Raw genomic sequence first — 14,046 nt, forward strand, 5'->3', positions numbered from 1 at the left:
GCCCAGAGACCTTCCACCAAGTGAGGGCACACCTCAAAGAAGCCATCAATGAAAATAAAATGAATGAAATTTATGCCCTGGCAATGCTGAAGCATGCATGGGCAGCCTGTATATGGTGGTTCTGTTGAACTTATCCATATTGAGTTTCACGGTCTAAGCTGATGAGGACGACTGACCAGGTCTCTTCCTCAAGAGGGCACCAGATCTCATTACAGAACCCTTACCAGAAACCAAATCTGCTTTGACATTGGCTCCCAGCTATGAACAATAAATGCCTTTCATTTACACAGCAATCCGTGGTATTCTTTGTAAGCAGCTGGAAGGGACTGAGCTGTGGGCGCTGCTAGCTCCTGTCTAGAGGGCCAGGAGAATCTTCCTGTGAGGATTCGGTAACTACACCTCGGCAACTGTGGCTTCTCGGCAACTGTGGCTTCATGTGGATGACGTGTGAGTGGCTGGACAGGTCGGGAGTCAAAGAGGCTGGGGGAGCAGGGACTGAGTCAGCCTTGAAGCCAGGTCTCCTTGGGCCCGAAAGACAGGAAGGAGGAAGTGCCTTTGGAGAAGAGAGAGCCACAGGAGGCAGGAAAGGTCAGGAACTGGGATGTAAGCAGGTGCAATGAGACTTGCCGACTGGCGGGACCAAGGACAAGCACTGGCTTTCTAGACAAAGGGCAGGCTCAAGCCATGATTTGCCTCTTCTCTTCCGGGACCTGCTTTCCCAATGGGGCTCTAAATTCTCTCTGCTGCTTATCTTTTGGCTGCTTTCTTATCGATAGGCTATCCTGGAGAAGGAAGGGAAAGGGGGTGACACTCTTTGGGGACATTTGGTAACTGAGGGCATGAGCACCGGGGTGTGGGTCAGGGACATGTGCAGCAACCTGAGGTCTCTAAAGACCTCAGGGGAAGGTAGGAGTCTTGACTTCACAGCGAGGAATTTCAGCATGACTCACAGTTGGGGTTCAGTAGGAAGAGTGGTTGTTGTTGCTGCTTTTAACTTGTGGGTGTTAGTGTGGGGGTTAACAGGAAAGCACTCAGGGAGAAATGTGGATGTGGGCTTTGCAAAGGAGAGTGATGTCCTACGGTTTCGGCAGCCCTCAAGTCACATCTCAAAGAGTTCTTGAGAAACTTGTCTCCCTTCTTCTCTGCCCTCCTTGTCAATAAATGAGATTGTAGAGCTGCTGCAGGGGTGCCTTGGGTTTATATTGGGATCTGATGAGATAACTCAGGGTCACAAGGTTTGCACAACTGCGTTAAGCGATGTCTTTTACTGTAAATGAGGTTTCTTGTGAGATTCTTAGTAAATCACAGGTTAGTGCTAGGAAGGAAGGCCATGTCCGAAGGCCATACACACTTAGGTCTTAATCACAATTAATTGCTATTTTACTATTTTTACTAGTGATCTATCTGTATAAAAGGGATATTGTCTCTAGATGGGCAACCTTCACATCAAAAAATAAGTTGTGAGGAACTCTTTTATATTATTATTATTATTATTCTTTCATGTATTACATCCCGACCAGTTAACCTCCCTCCTCCCCTCCCAGTCTCTCCTTCCACCTCTCCTCTCTCCCAGATCCACTCCCCCTTCATGTCCCTTCAGAAAAGGGCAGGCCTCCCAGGGATAGCAACCAAACATGGCCTATCAAGTTGAAATGAGATTAGGCACATTGCCTCACAGTAAGACTGGATGAGGCAACCCAGTAGGAGGAAAAGGGTCCCAAAAGCAAGAAAGAGTCAGACAGCTCTCACTGTTAGGAGCCCCACAAGAACACCAAGCTATAACCATACCATATATGCAGAGGGCATACATCAGTCCCATGCAGTCTGTCAGTTCAGACTCTGTGAGCCCTGGTTAGCTGGCTCTGTGAACTACAATCCTTCCTCCCTCTTCTTCTGTGGGATTCTCTGCCTAATGTTTGACTGTGGGTCTCGGCATCTGCTCCCATCCGTTGCTAGATGATGTTTCTCTGATGATCACGCCAGGCTGTGGTCTACAAGTGTAACAGAGGAGTCATTTCATTGACTCCCCCGTGCCTCCCACAAGCCAGGTCTGGGTCTACCCTAGGTCTCTGGGATGTCCAGCCTCTGGTTCCTGGCCCTTCAGACAGTGTCAGGCAAGGGCTCCCTCTTATGGGATGTGTCTCAAGTTGGACCAGTCATTGGTTGGCCACTCCCATAAGTTCTTTAAAACACACACACACGACACACTCACAATTTAAAAAAAAAAAGAAAAAAGAAAAAAAAGGAAGAACAGATCTTATTCCCAGGCCCTGCTGAAGTATCCGGCCCGGTTCTCGTGTCCCGCGGCAAAGAACTGGAGCAGGGACACAGAGTTAGAAATAGGGATGGAGACAGCTTATTAGGAATAAGAAAGTGGGAGTGAGAGTGGGAGTGGCCTAGAGAGCTGAGCGATGAACCCCGAAAGTGTGAGGCTATGAGCCACACGGCTCTTAGAGACCCATTGCACAAGGAAATTCAAGAAATCCCCAAAATCTTAAATGCAGTTGCCACTAGGGCACTTGAGCACAACTCTCCTTTGAGCACACATACACACACACACACACATGCAGGCGCACACACATGCACACACATACATGTACTTGTGTACACGCGCGCATGCTTGTACACATATACACACGTTCACACATACATGCACATACATAAACACACACACACGTATGTGCACACATGCATGCACACACATATACACACTCACGCATGCCCACACACATGCGTGCACACACACGTGCAGGGTATCTGTGGGGTGCTCGGCCTTAAATGGGACATCTCTATTGCACCTCCTCTACCCAAGGCTCCAGGATATCAAGGACGAAGGGACAGAAAGACTGTGGAGCCAGAGGTCAGGTAGTGCTGGAGACAGAGTGTCTTCTGGACGTGGTGAGGCCATGGCGCTCTGCACTCGTGGCAGCTGCGACTGCCTGTGCAGGACCTGTACACGTTCAAGCCAGCCCACATGGATGTGGGGACACACAAGCTCTCACCCCAGCCGAGGAGTCATTGACAGCTGACGACAGAGCGAGTTTTCTTTAGGGATGTGGTCTCTGGTAGGCTGACTATGCCCCAGTGCCTGCTCCTGTACTCGTGTGTGTATGGGCAGCACTAATTAGACTGAGTGGATTATTTTAAAAGAGAGAGATAGTACATAAAGTTGAAGGAATCTGTGGGGAGGGGGTCTGGGAGGAGCTGGAGGGGAACGCTAACTAACTACATCCGCAGGGCCAAGGCAGAGCCTGTAAGAGTCGGAGACCAGAGACAGAAATAGGTTCAGTCTATGATGCCAAAGTCCCTCTCCTCTGCCTGGATTTTATCTCTCCCTGGCTCCCTGCCTGTCCCTCCCAGTAATCCTTGCCCTGGCTTTACCCTATTACAGTCTACACATCAAGAAGGCCCAGGCAGTTAGAGAACAGAGACCTAGAACCCAGTGTGTAGCGCTTCTGCCGTGCCCAGGATAGGGAGGGTCCAACCAGGAGACTTGCTTCTCCCAGGAAGCACAGTGGTCTCCTTGCCCTCCAGAGAGCAGCTCAGAGGTAAGACTGTGGCAGACTTATTGTAGGTTCATCTACTAGTACCTATGTAGGCGTTGGTCTTGTTGGGATTGGATTTGGGTTGCCGGCATGTTAGCTTAGGTCTGCAGTCCCTCTCAGTGATGCTATATTGAACAGCTCCACCCTGTATAAAGTAAAGATCCTGCCCCAAACTGCCAGTAAGACCCCCTGGACAAACAGCCATTTTTCCTTTTGTGTTCTTTCCTGACAGTCTCCTGGACATTGACCCAAAAGACAAAGTTCAATGCTTCTGGAGTCTACTGCCTGCTGCAGGATGCTGAAGGCCAGGGCATTCAGAAGCACGTGGCCAGACTTCTGTGTGCTCAAGACTTTTAATCCCCTTAATTGAAATTGATTGGCCTGTTGGGGCCCAGCTCCTCACTGAGCTCCACTTCTGAGCTTCGGCATGTGGGCAATGACAGCTTACTTCCTTTAAAGACCAACTGACCCGACATGGTGTCCAGCCTCTCCTTGAATATCAACCCCTTTCCCAGCTTGGAGCCAAATCAGAAAATACACACAGTTAGAAAACAGCTTGGAGCAACAAAAGCGCCTGATAAAATAAGGAGAGCGTATTCCTGTCTCACTGTGGCTTAGCACTGTATAAAAGGCAAGTCAAAATACCATTAGCAAGAAAAGATGCCATCAAACTGGAGTTGGGGGTGAGGAAGGTGGGAGAAAGCAATGGCAGGGGGAGGGGAGGGTGTCTTCTAAAGCATGCCAGATAAACAGGCTGGCCTGAGCATATCTAAGAGCCAGCTGCAAAAAAAAAAAAAAAAAAAAAAAAAAAGATAAAAAGGGAGAAAAGAAGCAAAAGCCCGTCTCAAGTTAAAAGAAAACCAAACATAAGAGAATTGTTTGAGCAAACGGATAGGTATTCGCCCACAATTCTGCCCAAGTGGCTGCAGTTGGAATACAAACCGATTTGGCAGGTTTATATTCTATCTTCTGGCAAATTCTTACTTACCAGACTGATCCTATATCCTGGAAAGTCCCCTTGAAAAGCGTTCCTGTGTCATGTTGCTGGGTCCTTGTAACAAGTGGAACCTGGGCTTGAAATGACTGTACCAGGGTAGCCAACTTACTTTTCAGCCCCTAGTCCCAGGCTGTACTCCTGCTAGCCACACAGTGGGGGCACCAGCACACAAGAAATAAGAAAGGGAGTCTTGGAGGTAGTTCAGCAGAGAGCTGGCAAGTCAATTAATCACTAATAACAAACCCATTCTCATGGCTACAGATCAAGTCTAGGGAGTCCAGATTTTCATTTATCTAGTGTGTGTGTGTGTGTGTGTGTGTGTGTGTGTGTGTGTGTGTGTAGGTCAGAGGACAATTTGAGGGAGTCTGTTCCCTTCATTTTTTTTTAAGATTTATTTATTTATTTATTATGTATACAGCATTCTGCCTGCATGCATGCCTGCACACCAGAAGAGGACACCAGATTTCATCATAGATGGTTGTGAGTCACCGTGTATTTGCTGGGAATTGAACTCAGGACCTCTGGAAGGGTAGTCAGTGCTCTTAACCTCTGAGCCATCTCTCCAGTCCCTTTTTTTTTTCTTTTTACCATGTTGGTCAGGAGATTGAATTCAGAACATTGAGCTTGGCGGCAAACACCCTTACTGCCTGAGCCATCTCACCAGCCCCAGCTTTTTAATAGGAGAGAGGGAACCCATTTGTTTGCTGTTGGAAAGTTCAGTTTCAAAGCCGTTCAAGGAGAAAGTAGGCATTAGTTTCCATGTTCTGTGTGTAGTGAAAGCAAAGCATTTCTCCTTTCCTGTATTCAGTCAATAGGCCCCGTGAATTAAATCGACTAATTCAAGGAGAAAACACATGCCCTTAAAATGCTCACTTGTAATGAGAAAAGTCTCACAAAAATGAGTGTTCGAGGAAAAGGCAGAGAAGATAGGTGGATCCCTGGTGCTGCACACACATACACATGCACACGCATACATATGCACACACACACATGCACACACACGCACATGCACATATGCACATGCACACACATACATATGCACACACATGCACACACATACATATGCACACACATACACATGCACACACGCACATGCACACACACGCACATGCACACACACGCACATGCACACATGCACATGCACACACATACACATGCACACACATACATATGCACACACATACACATGCACACACATGCACATGCGCACATGCACATGCACACACATGTACACACATGCACACATGCACACATATGCACGTGCACACACATACGCATACACATGCATATACATACACATGCACACACATACACCTGCACACACGTACACATGCATACACGTGCACACACATACACGTGCACACACATACATGTACACACACACACAGAGAAATGTGCAAAGAAGTTGTCAGACATGGGGACTGGAGAAATGGCTTTACAGTTAAAAGTGCTGCAGCTCTTGCAAAGGACCAAAGTTTGATTCCCAGCACACTTGTTGGGAAGCTCACAATTGCCTATAACTCCAGATCCAGGGGATCTGATGCCCTCTTCTGGTCTCCACAGGTACCTGCACAATTGTGTGTCTACACACATGCACATACACACCTTTAAAAGAAGCCATACTTCTGCTTGCAGAGAGCAATAACCTGAGGTGACTGGACAAAAAGGGACGGTTTGGCTGCTAGGGACTGCAGTCATGAGGAGGTGACTAGGAAACATATGATGGTTATAAGTTGCTGATTAAGGTTTGTTGTGTAAACTATCTTGCTGTCAGGACCAGAACCTGCCCCAGGTACCTTCTGATCAAACCCTGATGAGGCCTGAATCCTGGGGTGAGGTCTGCAGCTCCTGACAGAGTGGGTGGCCTAGAGGTTGGTCACCCAGAAATGTACATGTATTTTGAATCCTACCCCTCCCCCCCTCACACACACACTATTGGTGGCTATCCGTGTCAGAGGAATAACCTGCTTTGGGAGACTGGCCTGTGATGTTGCAGCTCAGGTCAGAGCACTGCTCTACTGTGATGTTTTTAACTGGCGTGCTTTTTCATATTTGGATCAAAACCAAGTGAGCAACATTTGTGGTCCCATCTGTATCAAAGCACATGGGGCAGATACAGTGATAGGGACTGAATTGTGGTTTCACATGTGCTGGTCAAGTGTCCACCACTGGGCTTCAGCCGAGGTCGAAGACTTTGGAAAGCACGGACAAGTTCTTAGAGGCTGCACATTGCTACATGGGCATTGTCAAACCCTCGAGCCCCCATAGGGTACTGCATGCTATGCAGGTGTATTAGCCCATCTTCAGTTGCTGTAACGAAACATCTAAGTCGGGTACTTACAAAGACACATCTATCGAACTCACAGCTTTGGAATTTGAAGGTCCAAGATCACACAGCCCCATCTCCTTGGCTCTGGTGAGGGCCCTCTGGTTACGTTACAGTGTGGCCTCACAGTGCGGGCTCACGGAAGAGGAGATCAAGTGTTGGCAGGATGGCGGACGGAGAGAGTTCAAAATGCAGGATGCTTGTTTTAGAAGAACTTCCTCTTGCAGGAACCCACCCCCAGAAACCATTATCCATCCCTTCTAAGAACAACTGCCCTGGGGTGGCATCTCTGCTCGCTGGACTTCATCTCTGACAGGCTCTACCACAGCTGAACTTCACCACACCAAGCACCAGGCTGTAGCATATGAGCCCGTGGGAGACACACCCCAATTGTAGCAGATGGCAGTAAATCCAAACCTTGGGATTATACTGTCACCCAAACCTGCAGCCAGCACAAGTACCAAAAAGCCACAGAACTGTTCTTTTTTTCTTTTTTTTTATTAAGATTTTTTAAAATACAATCTTTTCTCATTTTCCATAGCTGTCCCTGTTCCTACTTTCTACCCCTAACCCACCCCCCATCCACTCCTCAGAAAGGGTCTGACTTTTGATGACCAAGGCCCTCCCCGCTATATCTAGGCTGAGTATGGTATCCCTCCAAAGAGAATGTGCTCCTAGTGCGCAGGAGCGGGAGGAGCTCAGAGCTGTTCTGAAAACAGCAGGTGATGGGGGACAGCGAGATGGTACTGTGGGTAAAAGTCTCTGCCACCAAGTCTGAACCCCAGCTTCAGTCCCGAGAACCCACATGGTGGAAGGAGAGAACCGATCCCACGAATTGCCCTCTGACCTCTCCTCGTTTGTTCTGTGGTGCAAACTCCCCTCCACTGAACAAACTAATTAATTAATTGGATGAAAACCGTTTTCAGCATCCAGAATCTAACCAAGCAGGGTCTGTTCCCAGCTTTTCGTGGGCACTAGCCTTTCTTGGTTTATTTTCCCAGTCCCCCACCATTGTCCTAACTGAATTTCTACACGGAACCCCTCCCTCTCTGTTTGAAATATGTAAAGTTTATTTCTTCTTTCTTTTTAACCAAATATTTTCTGAAAACTGACTCAATATTTCCCCCTTTATCTATTCATATAAATATGTATTCACGTATGGGTCCCTTACCTTTGTCTTTGTAGCTGAGTTCTTGAGTTGACCTTTCTGCCTTTATTTATTTATTCATGTTTGTTTGCTTATTGGTGGTGTTTCTTTCTGTCGCCCCCTGGACACTGGCTAAAGTGCATTCCTGACCTCACTGTGCTCTCCTGTCTCTCAGCCATTCCACTAAACTGGGGGGAAAAAATCTTCGAAAGAACTGGCCAGGTTCAACCATTTCCCCTGGGGACATCTCTACCTCCAGGTATTATGACCATTTTGTTCTATTAGCGGGGGTGGGGGGTGGTGTGGGGAGAGGTCTGCCACAGCAGGACTCTGGCTCTGTGGATGGGAGCTATGCATAACTAATGAACAGGAAAATTGGTATCAAAACAGCCTAATGGGTCTCAACATGTTTCTAATAATTTCTGAATCTCCCCATCTTCTTCCCCGACACATCGTCTTTCCTTCCTAAATGAATCCTCCAAATCCTCACGGGCCCAGGAACATTTTTTTTTTTTGAGTCTACACATTCTCTTCTTTCCTCTCCAGATTCTCTGTCAAGCTGTCCACATTCTCCATATCTGGTTTGGATCCAAACTGTGGATGCAGCAATGTCATCGATGTCCAATAGCCCAGGAGACTTGAGAGTAGACTGTATCTTGTGCTGCGAATACCACATGGAATGAACACCAGATGCCTGTTCTGCATATGATGTAGTAATGCTCAAGACGGTTGTCCACTTGTCCAGTGCCATGTGGATGGAAGGAGACAGATCAGCATAGGAACCCGAGGCCTTCTGATTGTCTAGCTCCAGCCAGCTACTGAATGAATGAATGAAAAAGAAAGCATTGGGTTTTCAACTCCAGCAAACTGCCCTCAGCACTAAAGCCTAGAGTTCTTCTCAGATGAACAGTGCATCCAGCTATTTCTTGGTAAGTCTAGAAGCAGTATCAGAAAGACCCCCAGTGTAGCAGGCTTTCAGAGGCCGGTTCCCCTGACCCGTGCACGCACTTGTGCCAGGAGGATGGAAAAGTGCACTAGGTAGTGTTTATGTCAGCTTAACAGACTCTAGAGTTATCTGGGGAAAAGCACTCTTTTTTTTCTTGCTTTTTTTATAAATTTTACTGAGCTCTACATTTTTCTCTGCTCCCCTCCCTGCCTCTCCCCTCCCCTTCAGCCCTCTCCCATGGTCCCCATGCTCCCAGTTTACTCGGGAGAGCTTGTCTTTTTCTACTTCCCATGTAGATTAGATCCATGTATGTCTCTCTTAGGGTCCTCATTGTTGTCTAGGTTCTCTGGGATTGTGATTTGTGGGCTGGGTTTCTTTGCTTTATGTTTAAAACTACTTATGAGTGAGTACATGTGATAATGGTCTTTCTGGGTCTGGATTACCTCACTAAATATGATGTTTTCTAGCTTCATCCATTTGCCTGAAAATTTCAAGATGTTATTTTTTTCTGCTGTGTAGTACTCCATTGTGTAAATGTAACACATGGAAAAAGTACTCTTTTTTTAAAGTTTTTAAAAATATTTATCTATCTATCTATCTATCTATTTATTTATTATGTATACAATATTCTGTCTATGTGTATGTCTGCAGGCCAGAAGAGGGCACCAGATCTCATTACAGATGGTTGTGAGCCACCATGTGGTTGCCGGGAATTGAACTCAGGACCTTTGGAAGAGCAGGCAATGCTCTTAACCACTTAGCTCCACTTACTCCAGCCCCTGGAAAAAGTACTCTTAACTGAGGAAATATCCTCACAAGAATGGCCTGTGTTGCAGTCTGTGGTGCACTTTCTGGATTGAAGATTGATGTCAGAAAGCCCAGCTGACTGTGACCCTGGGCTGGTGCTTCTGGGTCCTATAAGAAAGGACCATGAGGAATAAGTCAGTAAGCAGCACGCTCCATGGCCTCTGCATCAGCTCCTGCCTCATTTCTGCCCTGCTTGAGTTCTGTCCTGACTTCCTCTGGTGTGGAAGTGTGAGCAAAACAAACCCCTTCATCCCTAAGTTTTTATGGTCAAGGTGGTTTATCACAGCAATAGTCCCCCTAACTAAGACAGAGGGGACACACAAAGTAAGTACAAAGATAGAGGGGAACCATACAGTGGGGAGATGTATCAGTTCCTTTACACTGGTCACAGATATGTATTAGTTTATGACTTATAATGCATTCAATAAAACAGGAGCTAGGGAGATAACTTAGTGAACTCAGATAAAAGTTCATTCTGCAGAAGCATGAGGAACTGAGTTCAAATCCCTAGCACCCTTGTGAAAAACCAGATAGAGCTACATTAGCAACGGTAACCCCAGTGCGATGAGGGGAAACGACAAGAGGACTACTGGGTGGCTGCTTGCTGCTAGCCTAGCTCCAAGTTCAAGAGACCTTGTCTCGAAGGAATAAGATGGAAAGTGATAGAACAAAGCATCCAACATCCTCCTCTAGCCTCCACTCACCCCCACCACTACCGCATGCACATACGCCATACACACACATGCATATACACATAATATATACACACTCGCACACACCAAGAGAGGAAGAGAGAAAGGAAGAAAGGGAAGGGAGAGAAAGAGAAAAGAGAGAAATAATAGCATCTGTATATAGTGGTATACACCTGTAATATTTGGGAGACTGAGGCAGGAAGTTCCTAAGTTCCATGCAGCTGCATCTACACAGGGAGTTCCAGACCAAATCAGCTACTTGGTGAGAACCTACCAAAATAAGAGCTAGCAGCAAAGGTGATGCCATATTTTCATCAAAGTGTACTACATATCCAGCCTTCGTTGCCTCAGATTAAGCCATTATGGCTGGGTTTTGGCCTAAGGGATGTGAGCAGAAGTAATACATCCCACTGACCTAAGGGATGTGAGCAGAAGTAATACATCCCACTGACCTAAGGGATGTGGGCAGAAGTAATACATCCCACTGCCAGACTCAGTCATAAACTCCCATGTCATCGCCTCTCTACTCTGCCTGTTCTCTGGCAAACTTTTGACATCATGTGATGAAGATGATCCCCATCCCAAGGTGGCTGGAACCTGAGCCAGTTATTGGAGGAGAGATGCTAAGCAGTACCATTGAACTTACATCAGTGACCTGTGTTAGGGAGCCCCGAACAATGAGTGTCTTTGTTACTGCTCCATGGCCTTACCTTTCCTCTACACATTTCCTAATATTCAGTGAGACACATATCCTGACTAATACAACCTTCATATACACCAGGGATTCTCAGTGTCCTATGGAAATTCTGAAGGAGTTTCTCTGGTATTTCAGTGTTTTCCCTGACTAGATTCTTTTCAGATTCTAAATTTGTCTGACATGTTTCTGGTTCCTCCCTGCGGTCCAACCTATGAATTATCTTCTGTGTTAGTTTCTTATGCATTGATCTGGCCATTGTCTAACAGAAGTGAGAGAGGTTCCCATTTTCAGGGAGATTCAGGCCCACCGTGGTGAAGAAAGCCTGGTGGCATTCACATTGGCAGGAGTGAGTAGCAGCGTCTCCTCACATTATGACAGACCAGGAAACAGACTGTGGCTAGCAAAGGAGACAAGTACAATCGTTAAAACCCACCTCTAGTGACCTACAGTCTGCCCCCAAATGGTTCTGCAGCCTTGGAAACAATTTGCCAGCCACGTGTTGCAAATATGAGTCCGTGGCGCTGTTTCAGGTTTGAACCATAACATCGTCGCATTTCTGATCTCTGTGGTGTATTTGTCCCAGGGGAAGTAAACCGAAGAATTCATCAGAGAGTACATATACTTTACCTTCTCTCTGAAACAAGACCTGCAAAAGACGGAGACTCTGTAACAACTTTATTTCCCTTCAGGGGCAAGTCTGCCTTTTACTATCCTAATATTTACTTGCTATTATCGTGAAACTTTGGGTAAGCCATCAAGAGCTGAGTTGTTCTAGGCAAGTGTTTCACCTAACTGGAGTTTCTACATTTAAGTATTAAAATGCTATTTGCTTTAAGTGCTTTGAAAAACATTAAATATTAAAAAAGAAGCATAATAAATGGAGTATAGTGTCATATCAGACCTTCCCCTGGTGATTCAGGATTAATCTACGTCCCTTGAATGTGCTGTGCTCCCTGCAGGGGCTCCCACTGTCCCTGCTGCCTGAAACAGTCTTTGCTTAGTGAAATCATTATCATCTTTTGGATGTCAACTCAAAGCCGTTTTCCCTCAGGCTCAGCGTTATACATTTCCTAAAACTCACCAAACTGTTCACATCAAGCAAGGGGAATTTTGTGGCGAATACATTAGACCTCAATCACGCTGATGAAATAAGAGGTCCTGGCAGACGGGGGGATGCTCGGAGGGAGAGCATTTGTATAGCATGTATGAGGTCATGAGTTCCATCCCCCAGCAATAATAGATAAATAAATAAAATTCTACCAAAGAGATGCCCCCTTCCTTAAATATGAAGTGTGCATAGCAACTTCATAAGACTGGGGGAGATGGAGTGCGGAGGTACCATCACTATAAAGAAAACTCTACATTAGCTGAGTGACCAAGGTGAACGATAGTGGTCATAAGTCATGCTGCCGGTGCCTACCCTCGATATGATTGGCTGAAAATGATATCTGAGGCCTGTGGTCTTTCTCCTAAACATCCTCCCCTCAGTCTGCCTGTGAGAAAAAAACTGCAGTAGAGGGGTATCCTACCATAAAAGAGAAGAGGCACTGACTCCCCGGCTCCTTAAATGTGGGTTTTAATAGTGATTTCCTTTCTGAATGTATAGTAAAGAAAAAGCAAGGGTCAGAACTCGCAAGAGAGAAAGGTAGTGAACAATACCTAACACATGAGTTCAAGGTCAACGTGCTCAGTGCCAAGTCACTCCGGAATCCTTGCCATTCTGTGAGGAGAAAGACACGCAGGCAGACGTGGTGCTGGAGAGGCAGGTAAGAGTTCTAGCTTGCTTGATCTGCAGGCAGCAGGGAGTGAATGTCCCACTAGACCAGGCTAGAGTAACTAAGACCTCAAAGCCCTCCCCCAGTCACACTTCCTCCAACAACACCACACCTACTCCAACAAGGCCACACCTCCTAATAGTGCCACTCCTTATGGACCTCTGGGGGCCTGTTATTCAAACCACCACACCCAAAATACTCATCAAATCATGAAGAATCCCAAGGGATTCCTGTTGTAACTTGATTGGTAGAGTGCATGCCGAGCAGGCATTAGGCCCTGGGTCCAGTCCCTGGCACTGCATAAAACTGAATATAGTGCCATGTATCAGTGATTGCAGCACCTGGGAGGTGTAGGCAGGAAGCTCAGGAGGTCAGGTAACCCAGCTAAGATCCTATCTCAAAAAGAAAAAGGAGACAGAGTCACTTTTTATGGTAACACAGAAAAAATTTTCCTGCCTTGATTTACTTAGTGTCTTTCATAATAGAATCATAGACTAAGTAAGTGGGATATGGATGAAGTATTCAAGTTGATCCTGAAAAAGCAAGGCCAGCATCATGGGATTGTGGTCAGCTCACACACACCGTCTCTACCAGTATCCACATTGTTGATGACTTATGTGTGTGTGTTTGTGTGTGTGTGTGTGTGTGTTGCTTTTTCTGCTGTATTTATCATATTTTTTAGACAGTCTCTCTATGTAGCCCTGGCTGTCCTGAAACTTGCTATGTAGACCAAGTTTGAGCTTAAAGTCGCAAAGATCCACCTGCCTCTGACTTCAGAGCACTGGGATTATAGGTGTGCATCACCATGCCTGACCATAATTAGTTCCCAACTTTATTAAAAGCCACTCATCTACATATTGAATGGCTGCACAATGATGCATGCTGGTCCATGTCATAATTCACTCGGCCATTCTCCAACTGTCAGACATCTGGGTTGCTGCTAGTTTTTGACAATTACAAATAATGCTAACAAACATCATTGATGGTTCCCTCAGCCCAAATCTCTAGATGTGAAATTATTATGTGAAATGTACACACATTGATTTTTATAGGTTTTGGGGAATGTAGGAAGTGTCTAGTCTTCTCAGAGACAGGTTCTGCGACTCTAGCGGTC

General features: G+C 46.2%; 1 long non-coding RNA gene across 1 annotated transcript; it reads left to right on the top strand.

Annotated features, from left to right (window-relative positions):
• Window positions 1-318: 318 nt before the first annotated feature.
• On the top strand, window positions 319-4,018 carry LOC146891930 (uncharacterized). The gene is made up of 2 exons (XR_015004945.2): window positions 319-447; window positions 3,778-4,018. It is a non-coding gene; the product is annotated as an uncharacterized LOC146891930 (long non-coding RNA).
• Window positions 4,019-14,046: the final 10,028 nt, after the last annotated feature.

This window comes from Myodes glareolus, chromosome 14 (assembly GCF_982192425.1).
Source record: "Myodes glareolus chromosome 14, mMyoGla1.1, whole genome shotgun sequence".
Taxonomy (NCBI): domain Eukaryota; kingdom Metazoa; phylum Chordata; class Mammalia; order Rodentia; family Cricetidae; genus Myodes; species Myodes glareolus.